Genomic DNA, 27,210 nt, shown 5'->3' on the forward strand with positions numbered 1-27,210 from the left:
AATGCTTGTGTGGCTTGCTATGGTATATGTAGCTTCAAATAGCATAAATTGGACCTGGTAACATATCGCTTTGATTGTTTCTCGATTTTCTTAAGAACCTTTCATTGTTGTTTTGTTGATTATTGAGCGGATAGTTCATTTAATCCTGACAAATAAATACTAAAGATGTAAAATAATATCATCTTCAGTTTATGTAACGAACACTTTAAATATAACGATATTGAAATCACGGGTTAAATCAGCAGCCTTATGATTGCAACTTGTGATCGTGGTCTTAGTGTAGTTGGAGCTGGCTCATGTATGTGGAGGGGGGGGGGGGCAAGGAGGGGTACCCACCAGAAAATAAAATTAAGAATTAGACGTCAATGGTGCGTTCTGAGGCATCTTTTTCAATCAATTTGGTCTACAATTAGCTTTAAATGCAACTTTAGTTTCAAATACACCCAGCAGCTCACATGAGCTGACCTGCCCATTTCCAACTATTTAGAAGAAATATCCAGTTATTTCTAATGCAAGCAGGATGGGGCAGTGATGTGATTCTGTCTTATCCATTGGCCACAATTCGAAGCAACCTTTATCAAAAGGAGTAGTTGTCGGGGGAGGGGGAAGAGGGGGGAGGGGTCTAGTTTACCTTACAAATGTTTTGCACATACAATGCAAAACATATTATCTTTAGATGAATCTCAGAAGGTGTAAGCAACTTCTTTTCATATCACAAAAGACATGAATAAATCCTTTCTCAACATTGTCAAGATATACGAGTTTGCAGTGATGGAAATTTAGGAAGAAACAAATTTTACACAGAAATTCTCTGAAACAGAGCATGTTTAAAGCAGGACCTATCCCCCACCTCCCCCTCCCACATGCTTACCCTCCTTCATAGCCTTCTTAATAACAGTCCTATTTCGGGCAAATCAAATAATAGACAGCAACATTTTTGACCCACTTCTGTGCATTGTGTGGAGTGAATGAAGTGAATGAAGCCACAAATAAAGAGAAAGTCCAATTCACTGTCAACTCAAAATCTATTTGTAAGTTATGTTGCAAGTAAACAGTACATCAAAAAGCAAGACTCCAAACAAGGCCATGTTTAAATGAAAAAAAAGCTACAGTACACAACCCCTGTTGATAATGACACCTTTCTCCAAAGTTGTCGGTCCACCCATGGCTAAACCCCAAAACGACGAGAGACATCCGTGTGTGTACAAGACATGCTACAAATGCAATTTTGTGAGCAGTACCCATTCCGTCCCCACCCTCCCCTCCTCATCCCCACCGACAAAAAAAGAACAAAAACCTTTCGTTTCAAAAACCTTTCGATAGACACAGAGCTACGATAAATTGCAAACTATTTTAACGTGATCAATACATCGTTCATCAACTAGTCCCTTTATTCTCTGTCTTGTGGGTATCCCGCCATTTCCTCCTTCCCTTCCTAGATTACTTTCCTGTTTTCCCTTCCCCCTCCCTTTATCAGTGTTGTCTCTTTTCTTGCTCTCATCTCCTTGTTTGTCCCCATCGTCCTTCTTCTTATCGTCTGAGTTTTGATCCTGGTGTTCCGTCTTCTTGGTATCTGCAGGTCTCTTCTCTTCTTCTGTTTCGTCTAACATCAGTTTGCTGATTCCTTCGTTGGCCTGAATGATCTGTTCCGTGATGTCATCCTTATCTTCCACCATGTTCTTATCTTTGGGAGACTGTAAAAAAATCAAAATAAATCAATAAAAATACAATCATCGCTGCATCAACTAACCAGACAAAAGCAATACTTGGAAAATAGCTTGTCATAGTGTGGAGCCTAAATCCATGTACGGGAATCAGTTGATGATGTGTTTATAATGACCGTATCTGCTGATACCTGTGTTCTACAACATGCTATAACTACAATGTAATTACTACTATGTAACAAACTACTCAATTCTTAGCGTATATTAAAGTTAGGATTAGCCTCTAAAGAAGGTCCTGAAGTTGTCAATCACTACAACCGAAAAGGCAGCTTAGAAGAGATTTATGGTGAAACTGGCTGTTGAAGGATTCTCACTTGTAAGCATGATTCCTATATTTAGAAGGAAAAAACAATGGTTCGGATAAATACTAATATCGTTCAAGACTTTATATACCATTTCCAAAAACCAAGGAATTGATCAATTCTGTCATTTCTATCTAAACCCAAAGAATGCATTGAAGTGCTAAAATTGAACCATAAATATATCATTTATAATCCACTCATTGAGATTTTGCCATCAGATCCAATACATTTACACTCATGTCACTAGTGCACCATACTGTACCTCATGAAGGTTATGACGTATGGATTGCTTCTAGCTATAGTGCATTCCGCTGCTAATTCACCTTAGTCAACTGATGAAAAGTACATCATTAACAAAGAATGTTATGCACAAAATTAGGCCCGAACCTTGTATATCATTTTAGATACTTTTAAATTTTTGAGTATTAGCATTTCTAGATGAAAAAAAGTGTGGTTTCGAACTAATGCTAAATTAAGCATTTTAACACATTAAACATGTTATCACACTATTGCTACACACTAAAATTGAATATTGTTTCAAGCATTTCAGTGAGACATATTGCTTTTTTAAAACAACCAGCTGCTTACATAAGGAAAATGCTGTTACCTTATTCAAGAAATTTGTTAGCATGGTAAAATTTCATAGCACATAGACTAGAACGCTTAGCATGGTGTTGCTTACGCACTCGATACACATAGAGAACACAGTTACTACTGTAAATCTTAAAGTTTTGTACCAAAGTAAACTGGATCGTGCTATAAATCGATAGCATGTGCTATTAGGATTACAGTAAGAACTGACGATATGTGTAATTCCAACAAATCCAGTTGTTGTGATTTGTTGGGATTACACATAGGCTATCCTCAGTTCTTATTGTAACCTATAATGTCACATGCTACCGGTACTAATAGCACATGCTACCGTTTTATCAGATTTGTTAGCACAATGCAGTATTTAATGTGGTACAAAATGTTAAGATTTACAGTAGTTACTGTAATTTCTGTGCGAATCGGTTGGCTACAGTACACGCAACATCCGGTGTGAAGAAAATATATATATTTAGTCAACTTCTTTGAAACTGACACATAATCTTCGTGTAAGCTGCTATTAACAAAACAAAGGAAGCGTAAACTCGGTACATGTGATTAAGAAGATCTGTATAGCACTCACATATGTTGACGTCTATGTACGCGTTGGACTAATGGCATGTATAAAGGCTAAATATTGTGAAAAAGTATTCTGATAACTAATACCCTTTCATTACTGCATAACTGCATGAACTAAAAATGTTCGGATTTACGAATGCTTGTTCATGTGCGTTTGATGTAGGTTACATTGGTTTGTTTCAAAAGTGATGCTTACATTCATGTCGCGAATTCTTACTCCATGATAACAATAAACAAAGGGTTCCACGTCAAGAGTAAATTCATTAATATCATAAAAAAAATAGAACTTGATAACCAATCAGTACACTCTGAAAGGACAAGGGACATCTAGAGTTGACTTTCAATGATGTAAAACTTAACAATTCTAATGTTAAGAAAAACCCAACTCCGCGTCCAGTTTCAATCTCCAAAGGGGTAGAAATTGGTAACAAGTACTATTACGTAATAGTTTTCACGACGTCACGGGGGAAGCGCAGAAAAGGGCAAACATGCAGCTCTTCTGCGCAGTGTGATGAGTATTGAGAAATATGTAACTAGGTAAAAATAATAACTTCCTCAACAGTCTTTTACAAGAAAGGTAAGATTTGGATTTAGGTAAAAAATCACAGATTGGTACATAAGACATCAAACAAAACACTGAATGACTTCTTTTTTTTCAAAAATTCCCTGCATTTTACTCCTATCAAGCAAAAAACACTCCGCAAAAATCGACCAAATTGCCTCGGTTAGGAAAAGTAGAAAACATATGACGACATTTGTTTACCAAGTCGAAACTGTATGATATCTTCGCGGGGAACTGCTAAGTGCTACCACATACAGTATGGCGGGCCATCAGTCTCAAATCATGGGAGATCGACTTATACCGATTTAAATCGACATATACCAGTTTCCTTCGACATATACCAGTTTCCTTCAACATATACCAGTTTCATTCTACATATAATCGATTTGTTTTACTTATCATCGATTTAAATCGATGATAAGTAAAGTAAATCGATGATATGTCGAAGTAAACTGGTATATGTCGATTTAAATCGATGATATGTAGAATGAAACTGGTATATGTCAATTTAAATCGACATATACCAGTTTCATTCTACATATCATCGATTTATTTTACTTATCATCGATTTAAATCGATGATAAGTAAAGTAAATCGATGATATGTCGAAGTAAACTGGTATATGTCGATTTAAATCGATGATATGTAGAATGAAACTGGTATATGTCGATTTACATCGGTAGAAGTCAATTTCAGCTGCTGGAAACTGGTATAAGTCGAAGGAAACTGGTATATGTCGATTTAAATCGGTATAAGTCGATCTCCCATGATTTGAGACTGATGGCCCGCCATAATACAGTTGGTATCCACGCACTAATACGCACACACAGCATGCAAAGCTAGCTCATACATATTGCGAAATGGCGGCCGATGGAATTTACCGTAAATTAAATGATCATAGGCTTTCGGATTCAGATAGCGATAGCGAAGAAGGCCGAGAAAAAGAGGACATGTCTGACAAAAAACAAAATTAGTAGCCAATTGATAATGTTGAGTGCAATGCTTGGAGATAAAGTTTTCAGAAAGGTTCAGTAGCCACCATTTGACATCAACCTGATTTGGTCCATTTCAGATCAGTTGATTTTGATAGATTTTTTTTAAAGTAACAAACCACCAAAAACGTATTTTGAAGGTCAATTCAAATATTGACCCATCTTTACAGATATACTTGAAAGAGGAACTACATTTTCATGGATGATAAGCTCTAAGTGAAGCTAGCTAGTAATGAATTCTCTGGCCACGACTAAAATAAATGAGGCTTACCATCAGTCAGTTCATCCAAACCCTTCTCTAAATGCAAAATGTTGGCCAGTTTGGGATGACCTGTGGGGCATAGCACAAGATGTCTATTGTCAATGAATCCCACTCTTTGTATAAATTGATGGCAGTTGGTTTTTGGAATAATTCGAATTCCTGCTCTACCTGTATAGGAAAGAGAAAAATATTCAAACAGCATTATAGGCCTATAAGATTACGAGCGCTATATAGTATATATACTATACTCATATTATTATAGCCTAGAACTCATTAAATGCCAGGCCTAACTTAGGCTACTTCGAAGTTCGAAAAACCCTCGAAGTTCTGACACCCCGAATGAATGCATAATTTTACCATGGCAATTGCCTTATTGTACAATGAGGACCAATTTGACGAAACCTATAAAGCGACAACTGTTTTCTAACGAGAATATTTTTGCCATCGATAGTATCATATTAAAAGAAGTGTGAACAAATACAATTCTGGAGCATTTTAGTGCTTAAGTGTTTGAACTTCGAAGTGTCCATTATTATATGTACGTACTACTACTAGTAGAACTACTAGCATGACCAACGTACGTGTAAGTCTAACATATAGGCCTAAGTTATGACACGTTAGGTCTAACGTTAGGCTAATAAGGGTTCATGTGGTCATTTTCCGCCAAAAAACTCCCAGAAAACCGAGTACAATTAATGATTTACAACGGAGAAATGCTACAATGAAACCTCGTCTAGCGAAGATATAGGCTAAAGAGACCCGGTGCATACGCATAGCTTACCGTAAGTTGACGAGGATCTGCATTACACAGGCATTCGCAACGTAAATACAATGTGAATTAGGCCTAGTTACACACTTGCGGGAGAACACGTCTCAAAACTGTCTGTGGCGCCGGTCAATCGCTTCACTACAAAGTAGCCTAACGTAATACAACTATATGTTGGAAATACAATAAGTATTAGTAGCCTTAAAGTATGACTGGTATAGCCTACATGAACCACCGAGAGAACGAACGATTGTCACCTACAAGAGCGGGGTACAATTTAGCGCGTTCGAATGGAGGCTATCCGACCAATATAAAGACACAGTACAAGTAATTCACAAAGACATCCAAGTATAATCTTAATAATACAAATTTAATTCATCAAAGTCTCTTCTTTCTTAAATAAATAAATGAATATAATTCTAAGTCAATAATACCATGGATTCTAATATTCTCCTGCTACAAGCATGGAGTTGAGATACTTCACAAAGTTGAAACCATTTACAAGAGTTTAACAAATTTTAGGTGCTCAGACAAAATTTGGTTGTTTTCCAAAACGTATGATTTACTCAATACCCAAGTAGTTTGTTTGCCCCAGAAAAACTAAGTACTTAGGCCTACTCATACCTCGATAGTGTTGATTTTACAATATGATATTACCAGTATTTGAGAACAAGTTACTTGTGAACACAATATTTAAAGTTCAAAATTCGACGACGTTCCAGTGTCCAATGCTTCTCAGTAAGAGACAGTTCTCGTAGCTATAGATGTTACAATCATAAAGTTCTACCGCTCTTCAGTAGTATAAGATGTTACACCAGTCAGTGTGGATTGATTATCCCAGTAAGATGAAAGTCACTCGTTATTCTCGTTGAATCCCAAACGGATATTAAAGTGGCAAATGATATCACATTTGACGTCCCTTGGCAAGCCCCGTAATACAGCTGTAGCGATACATGTCAGCATCCGATACTGCCATCAAACAGCTGCCCTCCTCAGACTCTATCAAGATTCTGGTACCCAGGCGACTTTTCCCAACACAATTCTTGCCAATGATGAAATCCAAATTCACAACATTATGGCCTCCCGGCTTATATAGGTTTTCATAAGTGAAATAAATCCCATGCCATGTGTTGAAACGGAAAATTAAATCGGGCGCCTTACCAAGAGATATACATATAGAAATCATATGACTCTCACAGCATGGTGTTTCAGCTAAGAGTGATGTGTTTGTTCAGCACTAGCCCATACATGCATTAGCTAGTCCATTGTAAAGAAAATATGTCGCATCCATTAGCGCAGATAATAGGATCACCTGGACATTGTGAGCAATTCTATAGCATTCTCAATCTACCCAAGCCTTCCCTATTCATATACCTGCCACTATAATGCTGACACATTCCTACTACCTAGTCAGCATCATTATACTAGATCTGACTGGTTCCCTTGATTAAAAGTTTTAATACACAACAGCTTGTTCACTCATGCAAAAGATGACCAAGCTTATCATTACCAATAGTAAAATACACTGTCCTATCTACTCTAATGTGACAATGATCATTCGATACCACTGATATGTAGAGGTCGCAGTGTTCAATGCACACATCAAGCAGAGGATTGTATGTCTGAACGCTCACCTTCAAATGAAGCACATAACTGTGGCATTTCCCACCTTTTGAGTATTGCGCTAAAAAAAATCGTCAGCCATTGTGTAAGTTATAACACTTTCACGGTATACGATCTACTCATGATGCATGCACATCGCGCAGAGTACCAGTATAGTAGGCTAATAGCGTGAAAATGCTGGTTTTTGCACAACATTGGGCAAATCAAGCATGTTTGCCCACCAGAAAGTATTAATAAAATACATCTGAATTTTGGCACACCACAGTTTCCCATATCAGTTGTGTAATTTTATTTATTCATATTTGGCAATGCTTTGTTTGCTCAACCAGGTTTGCCCAACAGTTTTTAGAGTGTACGTCATCATGCTTATACTGTTCCAGCCCTTATTAGTTGACAATCCTCTGACGTCACTGATCTGATGTAATAAATCTTAAACTTATATTGATTAAACTGGAAACATGATATGTATTGCATGATCTTTGGCATATACGGTAGCTATACAGTAATATCTATAGTCTAAGAATCTTTTGTTTCAAGTACCATATTCGATAAGACATTCAATGATTAATGTTAAATATGAATTTCTGTTGGGTAGTGAGGTTGCTGCCGTGCATTGTGTGTGCGTGTATGCGAGCGTGTGTGTTCGTGGCATTGGGAGGGTGTTCTATCTTCGAGGGTGTCAAAAATTTCGCGGGACAGTGGAAATGGGACTTTGATTTGATTGAGTGAACTGCTGAACAGTTTCAAAATTTCCCGACGCATAATTAATCCTATATACCGAACTTACCCATTGAAGGTAAATATAAGTGCATGAGTTGACTTGTCATGAAACATGTTTCTTCTTGAAATGTTTGTCAACCGAAAAGGGCACTTACAGGTTACCAAAACTAAAACATAGGGATACCTTTGAATATAACAAAAATGGAAAGAGAGTACATTAATTTCCATTAAAAAACAGGGTAACTTTTGATTAAGGAAAAATGTGCCCTTTCACAAAAGTGAGGGCATCCCCGTGTCCCCATTTTGCCCCCTGCCCTCTATTCCCTAGTCCTCTCACCCCCCCCGACCTCTCTATACACATAAATATCTCTTCCAATAACCAGGCTTGACTTGATACTACAATTTTTTGTCATAATATTCTGCATTGTTCAAAACTGCGTCCACTTACCCAATTCGTTCGCCCCCTCCTTCCACTTCCTCATCAGAGATAGTTGCGTGGGAATAATGTCATGATGTAAATGAAGGTCAAATTAGTAACTTTGACTATTATTATCCATCGGGAAAATTCCAAACGCTATTGCACAACATATCGTCAACAACAAGTGTATTTAAATATCCAGTTGTAGCTGATAATGGTCATTATACAGTTAGGGTTAATTTAGCACAGACCAATTGCTGTTTCAACCTACAACTATCTTAGTAAGTATATTACATTTTCCTCTTGTTTTGATTTCGTTGCTATGTTGACACTATTTATCAATAAAAAGAATAATAATTAAGCGCCGGCAAAAATATGATTTAGATTGTGCTGAACCGTTACAGCGGTGAACGTTAAAACACTAAAAGATACAATAGCAAAATGCACATAATGTAATCATATATATATAAACCTTTTTATCGGCCAAAATATTTACACGGAAGGATAAAATATGAAAATATCATCCATAATAATGGATTATTGTATTTTATCATAGTTTATACTTAGTTTCAACATTAGCTTCTAATTCAATTTAAATTGTAAATATGACTCGAATGTAAACAGTTTGTACACGGCATGTTCAGTATAAGTATAATTTTGTACAGCTTATAAAAGTTATAGAAAAACATGGACGTTGATATGACAAGCTTTAAGCATATGAGTCGGTCTTAGCTTGGAAGTTTCATTTTTAATCTTTACAAAACACATCCGTTGCAGTTGCTTACACGTTTATCAGATTATGAAACTCTGCCATTAATTATTCATACCGATGTTTGTTTTCAAACTTACAACGTTTATTGTAATTTAAGACTATTCAAAACATTATTTTCAAAACGATGTTAAGAATATGTAGAACTCACAATTCAGACAGCCATTTAATACAAAGTCCTCATGATCAGCACACTGCTATAGTTAACCTAATCTCAAATTATTTTTCTAAAACGATATACATTTTTAAGTAAAAATTCATTAAAATACCGTGAACATCGTCTAGCCCCTACTCCCTCCAACACCCACCACCACCACTCGCTCCAACAAACCAGAGCAGTCAATACATTAAAACATAAGTAAAGCTTGGCTATACTGCATGCTATAATGGCGACCCTTTGCAACCCCTTTTGTGTAGTTTATCGATTAATTTAATTTTCGCCTTCAAGTGATATTTTTGTGTACTATATATAAAGTACCAAATTAATTTCATATTTCATATTAACATATCAAATATTTATAGAAAAATAATAATATACGTGTCTATAATTAATTTCCATATAATAGAATAAATATCTTTCCGTTAATTTCAAAATTAGGGGATAAACTATAAAGAGGCCTATACTTATAATAACACACGTTACATTTCTTACTTTATAGTCTCCATATGTGTAAACAGTTTGTTTGTCTGATGAACAAACACAAACCATTGCTTTACTGGCACCATAGCTAAGAACGAACAGTTCAAACGAGCTTGTGTCATATTGTGCATACATGGATCTCATATTATAACTTGGGGAGAATTCCAGCTCTGAAGGGACAGGTACGGTACTGCTGAAGGTACGAGAGAGTTGTACAATTAGCGTGTCATTTATTTATTTATTATTTATTTATTAAACTTTATTTTGAGAGGGTAACTCGTTTAGCCGAAGCTAATCTTCCACGAGGCCCTCGTACAATACAAAAATAGATAAATAACAATTAAAATATATAAGTATAAAACTAAAATGTTGCAAATTAAAAAAATGCTAAATGAAGTATGAAATTATGAAATTATGAATGAGTATAAACGAGTAAGATTCTTAAACTACGATCAAAATGAAATAAGAATATTATTAATATTAAAATTATACAATGTGTATAAAATCAATAAAAACAAAATCACACAATTACTGATCTAAAACTTTCCAAGAAAACGAAGAAAGCAATATAACATATCATTACTTGATAAAACGCTGAACTAATCTTTTAAAACTACTTAAGCTGTTTGCATTTCTTATTTCATTTGGTAGTGCGTTCCATTGTTTTGCAGCAATGTGGGGGAATCTTTTCCTGTGGAATTCAGTTTTTCCCCCAGTTAGAAAGAGCCCAGATGATGTAGTTGAACGTAGGCCATATGTATGTACATCATGAGTATACTCAAACATTTCTTTCATGTAAGACGGGGCAAGTCCGTGGAGTGATTTATATACCATAACCAGCCTTTTCATATTAAGACGTTCATTGAAAGTATGCCATCCAAGTCTTTGAAAAGGGTCGCTGGACCTTTCATAATAAGTAGCATCTAGTATTATTCGGGCTGCACATTTTTGAAGCTTTTCTATTCGGTCAATGTATCCCTGGTTGCATGAACCCCATGTGAGATTACAATAATCCATGAATGGCTGAATATAGCCATTATAGTATAACACACATGTAGGGATGTCGATAAATTCGTTTAATTCTTCTTAAGAGTGCTATTCTACTACTTATGGTATTACAAACAAAATCAATTTGATCATTCCATGTAAGATCTGCATCAATCCTGACACCTAGAAGCTTCTCTGATGAAGTATTACTTAGCAGCTCGTTATTTATCATCACATTTAGATTGTTGGAATTTAGAGTAATTTGCTTATGCTTAGAACATATTAACATGCTTTTCGTTTTCTCAGTATTAATAACCATCTTATTTTGCTGACACCAATTGTATATATGTTTAGCATCTTCATTTAATTTAATACACAGCTCATCAATACTCTTATCACTAACATGAAATGTAGTATCGTCTGCATACATATCCGCAGAACAATGTGCAAGACATAAATCTAAATCATTATTATAAAGTAAAAATAAGAGTGGCCCAAGAATTGAACCTTGTGGTACACCACTTGTAACGTACATTGGGGTTGATCTTTCCCCGTTTGAAAATACACTTTGTGTTTTTCTGAAACCATTTAATTGATGTATCTGAACATTGGTAAATTTTCATTTTTTCTAATAGGATATCATGATCTACTAGGTCGAATGCTTTTCTTTAATCTAGCAATATTGAGCCAATTAAATATCCTTCATCAATATTTTTCATCCAACAATCTATCAAATTAAGCAAGGCCGTTTCACATGAATGTTTGGCTCTAAACCCAGAATGAGTCACCCTTAGCAAGCCGAAATTATCTACATATCTATATAATTCATGGTGAACATGTTTCTCTAAGATTTTTGACACTACTGGAAGTACCGCTATCGGTCTATAATTAGCTGGGTCTAAGGGGGAACCGCTTTTGTGAATCGGAATAACTTTAGCCGACTTCCATATCGATGGAAATACGTTTTCTCGAATACTAAGATTTAAGATATGGGTAAGACTTGGTGCAATATATCGTGCATTTTTCTTTATAATGTAGGCACTTAATTCATCGGTACCAGTGGCTTTAGTAGTGTCAAGGTTTTTAAGATACTTAAAGACAAACTCATGTGTAACTTCCGGTATATTAAAACAAGCGTCTATTGGTAATTTAGTGGATACATATCGATTCAAGGATTTATGCCTTCTGTTTATAGGTTGTTTGTTGTCTTCATCATCATTTACATATTTGTTTGATACAGAAGTAAAAAATAAATTAAAGGCATCAGCAATTTCTTTTGCATCGGTTACACTCTTGCCATTTAGTTCAAGGAGTGTTGTTTCGCTTGAATTTGGGTAATTAAATGATGATTGAGCATTTCTTAAAATCTGCCACAGTTCTTTTGTATTTCCACTGTTTTTGGAAATAGCACTTTTAAAATAATCCTGTTTAGATTGACGAATAAGGGATGTTGTTTTGTTTCTCCAAAAACGATATAGCGTAGGTTCATTGGCTTTTGCATTGTCCCTATTTTTTATTGCAGATTTTATTTCTGTGTTCATCCAAGCAGGTTGATACTTTCTCTTAATCCTTTTTATTTTCTGAGGGGCGTGCTTGTTTACGATACTAATCAATGCATTTTCCCATATAAGTGCCTTTTCTTGATTTAATTCAGAAATTATACTGTGCCAATTGAATGACCGCAGGTCTTGCAAAAATAATTCATCATCTATATTTTTCACTGCCCTATATGTAATTGAGGTGTGCTTCCCCCCCCCCCCCCCTTTGTTTCTCTTTATGGCACAGGGAAAAGTACACCGGAAAATGATCGCTCAATCTGATATGTGGTACTTGAATATTTTTTACCATTTCACTATCAGTAGTATATATATGGTCAATTAGAGAGCATGTGTTTTCGGTAACTCTGGTTGGTTCCTTTACCATTTGTTTCAAGTTAAAATGATTTACACTGTGTTCCCATGTCTTATTATTACTTTCATTTAAGATGTTAAAATTAAAATCTCCTATGACAACAATATCTTGACATGTACCATATGGTATATATTCAACATGTTATGAAAGGTGTTTATCCATTCAGCTCTAGCACTCGGGGGTCTATAGATTAAGCATAGAAACATATTCTTATTAAAGGGTAGCTTGATTTCTAACCAGATAACTTCCATGCTGTCAACTTCAAATTCTTTACGCCTAACAAATGGTGTGTCATTATTAACATAAATTAGAAGTCCCCCACCTTCTTTCCCAACTCTATCCCTTCGTACAATTTTAAATCCTGGTATGGTTAATTCATGATCAAAATATTTCTCATTTAAAAATGATTCAGTAATAGCTAAATTATTTAAAACTTTATCATCATGAGTAATTAGGGTTCCCAACTGATCCATCTTTGGGTGAAGATGTTGGATGTTTATAAATCCAATTTTGAGTCCTGTATTTAGTCTTACCTTACAGTTTATAGAATATTGTACACTTGTTAGTTGGTGAGTATTGTTATCAGTTCCTTTTTCCTTATCGGCGTCTGGTATGCTTAGGGCACTCTTGTCATGGCCATGATTCTATCGGTAGTAGCAATTGCGTTCTTTATGACCCAGACGGGAGCAAATCCGACATTGAAGTGGGCGGTCATAGCGGCAGTTTGTGACAACATGGTTGGATTCGCCGCAGTTGTAGCACCCACGGTTTGAATGATGGGTGTGGCGTTGATCGTAGGTTTGATGATGTGATTGACTCCTGTTGCTTGGTTCTGCATGTCGATGTGTAGGGTTGCTGTGGTATCTTGTGTGCCCGTTGTGGTTCTCGTTCCATTCAATATGGTGTCCGTCTTTACGGTGATTCGAATAATCGTGTTCACGTTGGTGATGATGTTGTGATCCACGATGGTGTCCTGAAAAGTGTTCACGCTGTTACTGACGTAATTGGCGGTGGTGTCCCGAGAGACGTTGGCGTTGCTGGTGATGTGATTCTTGGTGGTAGCGTGTGTATGGTACGTCCTGATCTTTATCATGAATTCGAAGGCAAACTGGACCAATGGCGGTGTACTTTTGTCGTAGTTTTTTTGAACCCTTGCGACTAAGGTGGATACCATCATAGGCAAACAGGCCAGTTATCCGTTTCACCATCGCCATATGAAAATGATGTGATATTATCGATGTAACGACAGTCCAACTTTGTGGCTAAATCCTTTAAAGAATCGTTTAGATCCAGAATAGCATGGGCACACTCGTCTCTCGACATGGACCAGATATATGGATTTTAGTATGTTCGCAGCTAACCTGAGTAGTTGTGATTAAATCCTCAAAATCATTTAGGATTTCGCTTAGTTTGTCAGATTTTTTAACAACGTCAATAGTTCCCACATGGATGATTACGTGACTTACGGCTTGGAGAGTTGTATTCGCTTTCATCTCATTTCTTATAGTTTCCGTTGAAGCCCCACTAATGCACTTGACACTAACATTATTTCCATCGAAATCATCATCCGATAAATCTCGTATCATTGAGTCGCCAATGATTAATACTCCATTCTTAGGTGGTTTGTATGATGCGATTTGTGCGTAAGTGTTCTTTTCGTGACAGGGATCTTCAGCTTCTTGTGAATTTTGACCAGATGTGGTGGCCGAGTTATGTTCGGAGAGTTCTCTTACTTTCGCTTGTAGTGAGTTTATCTGTTTAAGTGCCTCTGTCAGTTGCTTATGGGATTCAAGCAAATTACTTCGAAGTCTCAAGCAGGGTTGGCAGAACCATTTGGATTTAGCACTCTTAGTAGGTGTTTTGTCTAGACCTACACAACCTATGTAGTAATCAACACCACAGAAGTTACAGGATACGATTTTTGCTGCACCGCCATGTGGGCTGACACAGGATCCAGAACAATAGGTGATCAATAGTTCTTCTGGGTCAGTTTTTGTTGATCCGTGTGTGACGCACTGAGGTGTGGCGGTCGAATCCATATTGTTATTGACCGCTCTATAGCTAAGTGTCAGTATAACACAAAAGAATATCTCATATATGATCATATTTTGACTTGTTATCAAGTTACGTGCGACGTTGCAACTCGACAATTATCGTATATAACTTGTCAAAAACTTATATTTTCGACGCATTGTCAAGTTACGTGCAAAGGAGCGACTAGACAATTTGATATACTTTGGATATACTGTCGTGTTATACTAACGCGTTAAATCTACAACTCGCCTGTTTTCTTAGAGCCACCGTAGATACAAGTGAATTTGAAGCCCACTGTAGCGTGTCAGTAAAGCGTCAAATCACAATATGACGTATTGGTATTTCGAAATTGAGTACGGTAAAGATATAGAATGGTGTTTATATTACTAAAGACTCGCCGCTTCTAGCAGTTGGTATAGTCGTTAAGTTGAAAGGGTGGTTTTAGTCTTGATATTTCATAGTCTAGGAAAAATTAAAAACGTCAGTGTCATTATTACTTCTATACCTTTTGATGTTTCCAAGATATTCACCATTAAAGTACTTCTCTGGAATGCTCATTTAAGATGATGATGATAACGTCAGTGACCTCAGTGCAGGTCTTAGTGTTAATATTAATCCATTTACTTGATTAAGTATAATACCTTCTTCACCAACATGTTCTGCAGATCAGTAAGCAACAGTCTGAGAGCACCTTCGATCAAATCCAATAATCATGACTTTGATAAATTTACAATGTATCACAAACATATCATTCGAAGCCAGACAATTTTAATCTTTTCCCATTTAGTTTCGTTTTACACCTGAGGAACTGAATTAATGGTGTGTTTGTTAGACAGTCCAGTCACCCTAAACGATGAACCTCACTTGCTTAAAGGATCATTTCTCACAAATTAAAGTTCGTCATTATAGAGAATTACAACCTGGAACTGATAGTAGTGGGATTGAATGATCTACAATATACTTTATGTGGCTATTATAATCCTTTAAATATTGAATATTTACTTACAAACCTTGTCACCTATAGGCGTATTATGATTGACCATGGAAGCTGTATTGGGTAGTAAGTTCAGTAAACTTTAAGCTCAGCTCAGCCGTTTGGGTACTCCTTAGTCTATTACTGATATATATATATATATATATATATATATATATATATATATATATATATATATATATATATATATATATATATATATATATATATATATATATATATAAATGAAAATCGTAATGAGTTGGGAAATCAAGAACAGTGAAAAAACTTTCAGCCTCCACCGGGATTATATATATATATATATATATATATATAAACGGTAAAGTGGCTGACGTATCGATCCTAACTTGTGTATCTTCAGAGGAAGACGAAAGCTAAGCCAGACAGGAGACACAAGTAACTTAGACAAACGGACAAGTTAATTGAACATTGGAAACTGAATAGAGTTAAATTATAATCTGTCTCAAGCAGTTTGGTGACAGTTTCTTCTCTCTCCCCATCTCTGTTTTCAAGTTACATCCAAAACGAAATAAGCAATGTTGTATACAACACTCAGGCCCATACACAGAATTGTGAGTGCATGGAGGGAGGGGGGGGGGTAGGATGGTAAGTTATCGATTTGTGTCCTGGGGAGGGTTCTTCTCAAGTCTGTGACCTATCAGTGATGAGTTTCAAAATATTTTTGTTTTCTAATCACAACCCTGAGGTAGCTGAAAGATACTTCCCTGACCTTGAAAATGTCTCCGAACGGGCCTGACACCTGTTTTTGACTTTCATTACCACTTTTTTACACTTCCCTATTTTTCTCACTCAATCGTCGAGTCAAGGTATTCTCCCTCTCAACAAGGTGGAGGGGCCATGCCCACCACCCCCCCAACCCCTGCCCCCTAAACCCCGATGTGATGGTCATGCGTGAATCAAATATTCATTTGTATAGACAAATGGCATTCCAGGCAATTCCAGTGATAAAGGATCGTTTTTTCTAAATATGACATTTTTCTTAATGGACTAAAATTGGTTCAAATAAGAAAAGATATATTAGAAAGATATCCTCTTCAAAAGAGCTTGCAAACATACAAGAAACAACAACAAAGCCAAAAAGGGAAAGAAAAATAAAGCAAATAGGACAGAGCAGGTTGCAATATGCTAGATTTTTTGTCTCATCATGTTTCTCACACTTTTAATACGTCATTCTTGTAGAGTTTGTTAAAAGAAATTTAATGAAGTAAAACTCAAAACATGAAATTGGATGATAGTCACAAATAATATTCATAATATACATAATATTCTGAAACTATATCAAGCTGGGCAAAGAGTGAAAATATGTTTATACATGGGATCTTTCATGAGGAAATTTAACTGGAATGATGACTCTCCCTTTGTAGCTCCGAGGCAACTAAATATAATCGATGCTATCTAGAGCATCCTTCAAGCAGGGAGGTATTGCTTAATTAGAATGATATGCTACTGTCAATCTATATGTTTTCCAGAACCAAGAAACACGCCTTCTTATTTTTTATTTAATGAAGTAATGAGGTGATAAAGAATTTCGAGCGTCACATCGCGTCAACTTGAAATGCAAAATATATGGATTTCCACCGAACGACTGGCATTGTAAAATCAATGGCCTGTCTTTGCTTAAACGTGTAGCAGCCGACGAAATTTTCTCTCATGATATGTTAAAGTGAAAGACAGCATTATTGTCGGCAACAAATTAACTGCCAAGAAAATCGTCTAGACATGTCTTCTGGGGTTCTCTGTTATCTTTATACATACTCCCTCCATTGATGGTCAGAGATGAGAATGTCAGTACAACCAAATCTGTGAAAAATAAAAGTTGAAAGCAATATTATGAGTAGTGGATGCCACACACTTAATATATCACAGAAATTATCATCTTGAAAGGTTTATGTATAAGCTCAACTACAAAAATAGTTAACATTCATCATATTTGTTAAGTGTAGACTGTTAGTGTACAACTAAACTATGCTTCGACATTGAGTTAATTGGATGATCTTTTATTGTGACACCTACATGTTTATGGGCTTACTGCCTCAACTTTTTTTTATTGGAGATTGCATGTCATAATTTTGGCGTTATATCACACAGTTTACTGCAATAACTGAAAAGTTTTAACCATGTGAGCCAATACAAAATTTGTGACATATTAATTCAATTAAATATCAGACATTTATCAAATTAGCACAAGTTAGAATACAACAAACTTTGATGCCTTTTGGTGCCCAAATGATGTAGGTGTGCATGGTCTGTCTGTTTAAGGCATTGAAGACTCGTCCCAAACCGCGTGCCGCGCTCTGAAAAAGTTAACTTTCCGTTGCTTGCAAATTAAGTTTTCTTCTTGTCGCTACAAAATGCAGACAGAAATGAAACGTGATACGTAAAACGCGATACCGTTATCTTTAATCTGGACCTGAGATGTCAATCGCTGCTTTGTACACTGTGTTGTGGGTATTGACCGTAGCTGTATGTATTGACTGTACACTAGTGTCTAATTACCGACAGTAGCAAGCTGTGTGTGTAATTTCTGGAATCGATGGTGGTGTCTAACACTTCTGTTACACCTAATTCGAAACTAGGTCAGATTACCGGCATGAGACGTTTCTTTGTGCGCGAGTCTTTACACCCTTTAATGCCAATCAAATTATAATTGTCCTGAATCAGGATCCATGGGGGTTCAAATCACCCCATATGACCCAAATGCTAAGCTAGCCATAAGGCTAGCTAACCATTATTACATTAAAATGTACTGTACGTTATATATAATTTTGCATCAAGAGACCTAACAATTGCCTTATTTTGCCAAAGGAAAGGGGATCCTTCGCCAGGTTACAGAAAATATCCCCCCACCAATACACACGAAAACACATTTAGCAAGTTTAGGGACCTAACAGAGAAATGGTACCAAAACTCAGTTGATACATTTAATTATCTCTCTTATCTTGTCGAAGTTCCTGTCAAAACAGCAAAGTAGTAATAAGTTCAGGCTTTCTAAACAGAAAAGTTCCATGTGGTTACAATATCAAACTGTCCAACACATTTTTGAAAAAAAAACACAATAGGTGATGTCTAGCTGTGGAATGTGGTCTTAATCATTTACCGATCCTCTCTTTGAACAAATAAACTGTGTCTGGTTCAGTGAAACAGGTCCAGTAAAAATCTCTTTTTGGGGATGTAGACCAATTAAAGACAATTGTCTAGCTATATGCCACTTAAGAACCAGAGGTGGAATCTTTGCAAGTAAATATAGGAAAAGAAACATTTACAGATAAACTTATTAATGGGGACTGCACCTGCAAAGATTTACAGTACACGTCTTGGTTCTCACCTACCTTAATGACCTTGGCCTTTCTGTATGCTTTATACTTATGTGGAAATAGTAATACTAATACTCAAACACAGCAGTGTTGACCATTCTGCCATGCACTATCAGTTATTTGCATGGTATAAATAACATATATGATGCCATTCATTATTGGCACTAACTACAGAAAATTATTACATGTTTTAGACATGTTTACCTCATCATCACATCAGTAATGAAATTAGAAGTTGATGCTGCAGTCTTGCCAGGCACTGCCTTAGTCTCAGGCTACTTTGAATAGAAGTCGGACAGTGTTAGTGTGTACAGTCGCTTGGCAGCTGTCACTGGCAGATGACCAATAAGATCAACACCAACCTGTTAAGAAAGAAGACAGTATTTAGGTTCTAATTACAAAAACAGTTACAAGTTGTAGGCTTTGCCTTGACTGTTGTTCTATTCCATTGCTTCATTCTGTAAACAGATCTAGATAAAAAAAAAGTGGGATATCTGATCGAAACAGGGTGTTGGTGGATTTAGGCCAATTATTGTTACCTTGCATACATGAAAACGTAACTTAAAGGACTAGTTCAGGTGTCACAAATGTTTATCTTATATGAACGAGGACAATAAAGGAAACCCAATAGTGAAGAAATTATTCAAATATCTTTTTCCGTTTAGGAGATATTCAAGTTTTAAGTTCTATCTGATTGTGTAGAAACTGCTGAAATCAGACTAGCTGTGACGTCATATCCTCACAGTCCTGAAAAGTCTTTGTTATTTTATCATGTCAGACACCCGAACCAATCCTTTAAACCATACTGTACCATATATTTACAATCACTTAAACCACTAAACCAGAAAAGTGGTACGTCCACTTTTTCCAACTTACAATTATATGCCTATATCGATGGTTGCTCTGTAGTTACACCAAAGTGTGGCTTAAGGTATCCTGTATTGGGACATTCAATCATTGTCATTATTAAGAATGTCTGAGCACAATTTGAGGGTTTTTTTCCCCCAGGAAAGTACTTTTTGAAAACTAACAATTAAAGTGGCCAGAATTAAGGACCTATACAGACTACCTTTAAACTTGTTAATGTTTAATTTGTCCAGACAGAGTGACTTTAACTAAACTTAACCTTGACTGCATGCTGCGGACCACCTGTACAATTAGAACAGCTTGAGAATTTACCTGTTTCCATAATCCAGTTACAGGAATGCTATGTAGACTTGTTCGTAGGTCTACAGGGCAATGATGCTTTGGGCATCCTGTTGAACATACCTTGTAACATCAACGTTGATAGACATAATCTGTTGTCTGGTTTATCTATGCCAAGATGAACACCTTCAATTAGATAAGGAAATTCATGATCAAGGAGATATCATGTTTTTTGCCCCCCCCCCCACCATAAAACACACAAATATATGGGCTGCAGAATTGTTAGTTCTGACTGAAGTGCCACTAAATTTGAATTACAACTCTATATTAGTGTTTGAAATGGAATATTCCCATTATTGTCCATATTGCAAGGCAACTATTGTGGTCTTCTTCTGCGTGTGGTTTGGCATGTAGAGAATATGGCACAGCTAACAAAGTACTATCAGGCCTTTAATATGTTACCAACCACAATTAATGAACGTGAATTTGTTATGTACAGTATTAGTGCCACTTTTCTTTAGAAGTAGGCTAGGCTATAGTCCATTTAATGCATTTTGTATTGTCCCATGCATGCAGACCAGACTATCTCTGTAAGCTTTAGTGATATGATTTGGTTATGATTTTTAACTTCTATAATAGGTAGAGCGATAAAAGGTGGAAATTTATGATATTTTCCCCAAACATTTGTTATGACAATTGGGTAAACAAAACTAGGCCATAATAACTTTGTTCATGCACTAACAACTTTGCTCAAGCATACAACTGATTAAAATGTTGTATAAGCATTTGCTTGAGTTTTTGCGAATGAGTTTTAACAACTAACCAAACGTGGTAAAAGAACATCATGATTTGTACACCTACCAGGCCTAAATATTTATTTTAACTGTGGAATGGCCGTTCGCCAATTAACATCATATTTTATTACCACAAATCAGACTTCTCAGGGTGAATTAGCAAAAACATGATATCAATTTAATTATAGGCCAGGACATACTTGCTTGAGCTACGCAGAATGAAACATAATCGGGAAAAAATTATATCTAGATTTGTTCACCCTATGGGCTATATAGGCAAGAGCTACCGTGCTGCTGTTTCGTGTAGTCCAGAAGCAGGTGTGAAGGTTGACGAAAACATAGAAATAATTGCAATATGCGATGTAATGTATAAGTAACCTTTCGTATATTGTAATAATCACTGTGCAAATAGAGGATACTGAAGCGTTTCCTACGTGTAAACTAACATAGGCCTGTGACAAAAAATCATCCTACGAAACGGTCTGGACTAACCACATGCATAGTGTGTATCCTATACTGTATGTTACAGACATTACCTTACAATGGCCACTAGTATGAGCTGCCTCGATTTGGGCGAGTTGAGAAGCCCTAGTATGCAAACCTTTCCTTCAATTTCGGTATGCAAGAGTTCCATTTTCAGCCAGTCTGAAAAAATGACTTTGTCTCCGTAAGATCCTTCTCTGATTTATTTTTGTGAAACCACTTGGATAGCTCTCATCTCTTAGAGTATCGGCGATTTGTCGCACGTTTGCTGAATATATGAATGAATGAGTTTCGTAAAACTGTTTCCTACTTAAGGCGCTTCAATAAGCTAGGCCGGAAAAAATAGAGACTAGACCGTGAAATTTTGAGTTTAGATTTTGTGGAGTTGGGTAAGGACGTGGCAAGGTGGTAAGCTGAGAGAGCACCGTGTTCGAATACGGTGCCCGAATAAGTTGTTGCATCTATATAAGGTGTCCGGAGGTCGAAGTTGGTAAATGTTGTTGGGTTGGGCGTCATCTATGTTGGTAACGTCGTGATCTGTCCCTGCGGTGGCTTCGGAGGCTGGCGGTGTGGAGATGATGGCTGTGTTGACATTTTTGTCTGTTGGTGGGTCATCTGTTAGTCCCAGATTTCATCTTGCATGTTATATAGTAGGGTGTTCGGCAGGAGTCTTGGTGTTGAAGTTGGTTCTGGATGAATTGGTTTAGATGGTGGCCTTCTCTTTAAATTTGTCTAAGAAGTTGTCTCGGAGGGTGTTCAGTTCTTGGCTTATTGTATGTAGTTGAGCTATACCGATGGTATCTTCTGTTGGAGTCTGGGAGTCGACGTGGTAGGCGATGCGGCTAGCTGTCCTTTGTATTGCATCGAATTTTTCTGGTTGGTTTTCTGTGATGTGTGAGATGGCAGGTGCTGCATAATCCATGATTGATCTAATCATCGTTTTGTAAATGTTGATGGTGACTTCAAGCGATGTTCGTGGGTTTTCTGGAGAGCCTGCAATTCTGAGGAGGTGTCGGACTCTTTGTCGTATTTTTGTTGTATTTGCTGCTATAACCTTTCAATTTTTAGTTGTCGCACGGCACGGTCGATCCACTTACTTCTAAATATACGGAAGCCGAAATGTGACAAATTTACTAATAAATACGGATTCTGCCAGAGTCCATTAATAATTAAAGTTTTGCTACAAAATATAAGACCGTCAAATAATGTCCCCCATCGTTTAGCCATAGCATATACTGTCCGGGGAGACAGTCTGTACCATCTAGTTTTGTACAATAGGTCCGGGCAGACCAAATATACTGGTAAATTCAGTATAACTTGTTCTAGGGGACTAGGACAGTGTGTACTGAATATGGGATATATGCGACAGTTTGTACTGCTACACCGGCCTATTCAAAATTATTCAAGCATTGTTAATACCTGATTGTGTATTGCACAGGCTTTCTCCATAGTCCCGTATGGCAACAATGGCGGAGCGTGGGGCTAACACCGATGATGACAATAGACACAATGGGATAGTCAATCCAGATGTTTATAATAGAATAGCGAGTACAGACATTATTACAAGGTCAATTCTGAAGGAATCTGTGCTAAGTGTAAGAAAGATGCCACCATGGAATATGTTTGCTGCAGTGTGTGGTCATTATTTCCATTCAACTCAAATGTGCTGTTCAGAATAACCGTGATAACTGCACACCCTCTTTTTTCGACCAGTATGATCGTGTGGCTAACAAGAAGGGAGTAAACGCTGAGCTTCCTGGAAACTTATGTTTTGTATGTGATCCCTGTATGACACCCACCATGAAATCCAACGCACTAATAATGTAAGTGACAGAGTTGATAAATTAGACAATATCGTTTACGATCTCGTGAGTGATATTCTGGAAATTAAAAACATGTTACGTGATAACTGTTCCTCTTCGCAGGAATGCTGAAAGGAAATGGCACAAATCTGGTCTAACTGTTGACAAAGACGTCAATCTTCAAGTCAAAGAAAAGGGATTTCTTTAGAATCAAGTTCCAAAATTGTGAGGGGAATTTCAAAGCCCTTTACAAATTTGTGCATAAATTCCTCGATAAAAATCAAACTAAATTCCTTCCACCCACTGTTTCTCTACAAACTCTTACTAATGACTTTAATACGTATTTTAATGACAAATTAGAACAAATACGTTCTAATTTGCAGGACATTGATAGAGATGCTGAACAGCTTGCTACAGCTTATCGTGTAGTTGTCTTATCTCAGTTTAAACCTACCACTGTTTGATGAGTTAAGGGAGATAATTAATGATACTGGAATAAAATACTCCCCTATTGATATACTTTCAAGAGATCTCCTAAAAACTAATATCATTCTTCTTCTTCCTTGCAAATATCATCTTTTTAATCTGTCGCTCATTACTGGCAGTATGAATGGTCTTAAACTTGCAGATATTTCTGCTGTCATCAAAGGGAATGGCATACATCATAACAATTAAAAAACAATTATAGACTGATCTCCAATCTATCCTTTTTGGGTAAATTGATGAAGAGTTGTCCTTAAACATGCATTCTAACAGCCACAATATTTCAAGGCAATTTGCTTACAAAAAATTCCATAGTTCCAAAACCCTCCTTTTGAGGGTGTCTAATGACATATTAGTTGCCAGTGACAGTGGACATGCCACTGTGCTGGTACTCCTTGACTTAAGCTCGGCTTTTGACACCATTTGCCATAATGCTGTTTTGTCCGTATTATCTGATGCAATTGGTATTACTGGTATTGTCCTAAACTGGTTTTAAAGTTATTTTGTGTGCAGATCGCAAAGAGTTAGAATAGGGGCTGTTCTTCTGACGAGATTACAATTAAGTTTGGTGTGCCACAGGGATCTGTTCTGGGTCCAGACTTATTTAACATCTATATTTCTTCACTTTAAGCTGAAGTTTCTAGAATGGGTTTTAATATTCATTGCTTTGCTGATGATCACCAGGTTTATAAACACTTCAGGCACCATAATCAAGGATCTGTTCTAGTTGATTCCTTGCAATACTCATCTGGTTGTATTCAACGTTGGATGCGCAAATACTATTTGCAACTCAACCCTGGCAAGACCCAAATAATTGTATTTGGTCCCACTCCTATATTCAAACTGATTCGTATCAGGGGTATTATTCTTAACACTGTTGATTGTGTACGTTTTGACCAAATTGTTCGTAACCTTGGTGTTCATTTTGGCGATACCATTATCTTTTCGGCATCAAATTTGTTCACTTAAGTCCAGGTGCTTTAAGAATCTAAGAAATATTTCTAATATGCGGTTCTGTCTTTCTAAGTCTGAGTTAAGCACTATTGTCCAATCCATGGTTTGTTTGCATATTGATTATTGTAACTCACTTTATTTTGGTATCAACCAACATTTACATGATCAACTCCAATCTGTTCAAAATTTTGCTGCAAGAATGATATATTGTAGAAGTAGATATGATCATATGACTGATCTATTCCACGATCTTCATTGTCTTAAAATCAAGGAGAGGGTGTACTTTAAAATGATATTGATTGTGTTTCAGTCTGTTAGAGGACAGGGTCCTAAATATGTCCATGATCTGTTGGTTACCTCTGACCATAACAGAAATATGTTATTAAAAGAGCCTTGAGTTAAATCCTCGTATGGGTATCGCTCGTTTGCTAAGGCTGGACCTAAATTGTGGAATAAGCTTTCTGGCAGCATTAAAGAAGTACAAACTGCTGCTACTTTTTAAGAGGCAACTAAAACACGACTAATTTGTCAATGGTTCCGATTTCAGCCAGAATATCGACCAGGTTTAACTTTCGTATCGTTACTTTGAGTTTTATTTAGTTGTTTTCCAGCACTTTGTTAATGAAATTGAGGTAAATGACAGAGGCAAATGAAAATATATGTAATTGAAATCGTACTGAAATGGAAAATCCAGAACAGTGAAAAAACTTCCAGCCTCCCGCCGGGATTCGAACCCGGGCCTACAAATTTGTCAATGGTTCCGATTTCAGCCAGAATATCCGCTTTACATGCGGACACCTTAACCACTACGCTATGGACGCTGATTGTATGTCCAGAGGTTCGAAACCGGTAAGGAAGGTCGTGATTCCACTGTAGGCGTTTGTCACCTGTATCGAACAATACTAGTTCTGTTTTGGTGACATATTTGGCTTACTCTAGAGATCAAACATTTTGCTAACCAACTCGAACTCAATGTGATTCCTAAAGCCGGATATATATATATTAGCGATCATCAGACCAGTTGTCTGATGATCGCTAAAACGCGTGAAACTCCGAGTTACAACTACTAGTGTTCCACTAGTCTCAACTAGTATCGACATGTATATATATATATATATATATATATATATATATATATATACATACATATATATATTAGCGATCATCAGACCAGTTGTCTGATGATCGCTAAAACGCGTGAAACTCCGAGTTACAACTACTAGTGTTCCACTAGTCTCAACTAGTATCAACATGTATATATATATATATATATATATATATATATATATATATATCAAGTATTACTTTTATTTTCTGTTTTGTGTTTTCTTGTATATTTTCCTTTTCTTGTCCAAGTTGGCATACATTATTTGATTAGAAATGTGACTTTGCATAATCATAGCAGGTGAGACTGACACGACAGCCCCCATAAAGTGGCAAATTCGGAAGAATATTGACAATTTTCAGCAGTATATTACTAAGGTTAAGTGGAACATGGCTCAGACCCAATCCCGCCATAATTTGTAAAAAAAGATCGCTTATGCCTATGATTAGAAGACCCACAGTCCGATTGATATAACTGCACATCCCAACAAGACACAAGGTCTGAATATGGTACAACCTTGTCACAATTTTTTTTCCATTGTTAACTCTGAGGTTTCCAGAGTATCTGCATCACTTCATCTATCGAGCAACATATTCAACCTATGATGAGACTGTTATACTCATCTGAATAATATTTCAGTAAATTTGTGTGTATCTCTTATGGCCTTTATATTACAGAAAATACTGCAGCGGGAAATATTGAATAATGTAGCAGCTACAAACATTTCTCGGGCCACATATTCAAGAAACTGATCTAGGTAGGGGGAAGCGTTCAAATCATATTGTGACAATGGCAAAAAGGTTTCGTACTGTATGCTATCTGCTAACAGAAATCAAGTTCTTAGGTCATTGTAATATTAGATATTCTCGTTCATTCGGCATATTTTCATGTATTACTTTGAAGATAAATGAAAAACATTATATACAACCCATGGTCGTTTTCCAAGAGATTTGGATCGAAAAATGTGTCCCCGTTCTGGCGTAGTGACGAATGTGCAAAAAGTGAGTTTTGATTAAACTCGCTGTAAAGATTTTCACATTTTGACTTTAGTATGTCGTAATCAAACTAGAAGACTACGTCCTCCCACTCGTTCATATGATCATATGACTGAGTTCCACTACGGTGCTATACTATAATGATTTACGTCAATTATGGCAACTGCGTACGAAAGATGCCCTCCCATAAAAACAATCCAAATGTATAGAATGTGCAAATTGCATTGTGTCTGTACACGGTG

At 36.6% G+C, this 27,210-nt stretch overlaps 2 protein-coding genes and 2 long non-coding RNA genes across 14 annotated transcripts in view; 2 read left to right on the top strand and 2 right to left on the bottom strand.

Annotated features, from left to right (window-relative positions):
• Window positions 1-27,210, top strand: part of LOC139961887 (uncharacterized) — a 102,718-nt gene that overhangs the window by 36,604 nt on the left and 38,904 nt on the right. The gene's annotated exons all lie outside the window — the stretch shown is intronic.
• On the bottom strand, window positions 1,443-7,111 carry LOC139961894 (uncharacterized). 2 transcript variants are annotated; one of them, XR_011791069.1, is made up of 3 exons: window positions 5,791-5,919; window positions 5,019-5,177; window positions 1,443-1,694 (listed from the first exon to the last, which is right to left on the bottom strand). It is a non-coding gene; the product is annotated as an uncharacterized lncRNA (long non-coding RNA). The 2 variants fall into 2 exon arrangements; XR_011791068.1 differs by lacking the exon at window positions 5,791-5,919 and adding an exon at window positions 6,433-7,111 and having other exon boundaries at window positions 1,444-1,694.
• LOC139961883 (uncharacterized) overlaps window positions 8,530-27,210 on the top strand; it is an 84,330-nt gene continuing 65,649 nt past the window's right edge. Inside the window, exon 1 of one of the 4 annotated variants that reach the window (XM_071961509.1) lies at window positions 8,530-8,817. The gene's annotated coding sequence lies outside the window, so the exon portion shown is untranslated. The remainder of the gene's footprint in view (window positions 8,818-27,210) is intronic. The other 3 variants (XM_071961508.1, XM_071961506.1, XM_071961503.1) reach the window with 3 other exon arrangements.
• Window positions 17,051-22,893, bottom strand: LOC139961895 (uncharacterized). Of its 3 annotated transcripts, XR_011791071.1 has the most exons (4): window positions 21,683-22,893; window positions 20,386-20,538; window positions 19,411-19,568; window positions 17,051-17,692 (listed from the first exon to the last, which is right to left on the bottom strand). It is a non-coding gene; the product is annotated as an uncharacterized lncRNA (long non-coding RNA). The 3 variants fall into 3 exon arrangements; XR_011791072.1 differs by lacking the exon at window positions 20,386-20,538; XR_011791070.1 differs by having other exon boundaries at window positions 19,411-20,538.

Source organism: Apostichopus japonicus, chromosome 20, assembly GCF_037975245.1.
Source record: "Apostichopus japonicus isolate 1M-3 chromosome 20, ASM3797524v1, whole genome shotgun sequence".
In the NCBI taxonomy this organism is placed as follows: Eukaryota; Metazoa; Echinodermata; class Holothuroidea; order Aspidochirotida; family Stichopodidae; genus Apostichopus; species Apostichopus japonicus.